Genomic DNA, 1,561 nt, shown 5'->3' on the forward strand with positions numbered 1-1,561 from the left:
CTTGATCTGGCAAAACCGTCTTCTATAGCCTTTGCCATTCAAACTAAAAAAAATAGTTATCTTCATTATCCGAAATTTCACCAACTACTTTACAGTTTTTGTTCTTTCGATCGTTATTGCGTAGAAGTAGTCGCCCTATAACCATTCGGTTCGATGGTTGGTTGGTTGGTTTGGGGAAGCAGACCAGACAGCGTGGTCATCGGTCTCATCGGATTAGGGAAGGATGGGGAAGGAAGACGGCCGTGCCCTTTCAGAGGAACCATCCCGGCATTGGCCTGGAGTGATTTAGGGAAATCACGGAAAACCTAAATCAGGATGGTCGGACGCGGGATTGAACCGTCGTCCTCCCGAAAGCGAGTCCAGTGTCTAACCACTGCGCCACATCGCTCGGTCAGTCGGTTCGAAATCTGCTTCGGGCATGGATGTGTGTGAGGTCCTTAGGTTAGTTAGGTTTAAGTAGTTCTAAGTTCTAGGGTACGGCTGACCTCAGATGTTAAGTCCCATAGGCCCCAATAGTCCCAACAGTTTAAGTAGTTCCAAGTCTAGGGGACTGATGACCTCAGATGTTAAGTCCCATGTTGCTTAGAGCCATTGAACATTCCCATCGTATACAAAGTGTTGACTCATACATGAACAGTACCGTGATTTTTCTTATGTTGATCAGATTACTTTCAAAGCGCACCGCAAAATACAAAGAGATGTTGAATCTAAGTTTAAGTAATGGTAATTATCATGATTATGTCGAAAACTTCTAACACAATTTGGAAGTATTCTGCATGCTCTCATTTAGAGAAAATGCGTAGTACAACGTAGCGCCTATTACTAATAAACCTTAATCACAATAGGCGCTCTCAGCATACTCAGGATCAACCAGTGTGTGGAGTTTCTTAACAGCTCAGACCTATTTTATAGTTACTGTAATATGCGTAGGGCAACGGCCTTGCCGCGGTGGATACACCGGTTCCCGTCAGATCGCCGAAGTTAAGCGTTGTCGGGCATGGCCGGCACTTGGCTGGGTGACCATTCAGGCCGCCATGCGCTGTTGCCATTTTCCGAGGTGCAATCAACCTCATGATGCCAATTGAGGAGCTACTCGACCGACTAGTAGCGACTCCAGTCAAAGAAACCATCATAACGACTGGGAGAACGGTGTACTGACCACATGCCCCTCCTATCCGCATCATCAGCTGAGGACGACACGGCGGTCGGATGGTCCCGATGGGCCACTTGTGGCCTGAAGACGGAGTGCATTAGTGTAATATGCGTGCAAAGAAATAAATACACTATCTTGAGATGGAGCGTATCTGACTAACGATTCCACTGAAGCGGAACATATTCAGTGAATTATGCTCGCACCATCAACTAATTTAGACAAGAATATGCGAGCACATGGGAACTGACAATTAAAATTGAATAAATTGTAAGTAATTACAGAGAATTCGAAACAAAGTTTGATTGTTACTCAGGAAACGAGCGCGAAAATTCAATAGTGAAATTACAAATATCTTCCATAGGACCACGTGGAACGCAGTGGCACAAAGCATCAGGAACAGGATAAAAA

At 45.1% G+C, this 1,561-nt stretch overlaps 1 pseudogene; it reads left to right on the forward strand.

Moving 5' to 3' along the window:
• The first annotated feature begins 930 nt into the window (after positions 1-930).
• On the forward strand, positions 931-1,048 carry LOC124623405 (annotated as a pseudogene).
• Positions 1,049-1,561: the final 513 nt, after the last annotated feature.

The sequence above is a fragment of the Schistocerca americana genome, chromosome 7 (genome assembly GCF_021461395.2).
Source record: "Schistocerca americana isolate TAMUIC-IGC-003095 chromosome 7, iqSchAmer2.1, whole genome shotgun sequence".
Lineage (NCBI taxonomy): Eukaryota > Metazoa > Arthropoda > Insecta > Orthoptera > Acrididae > Schistocerca > Schistocerca americana.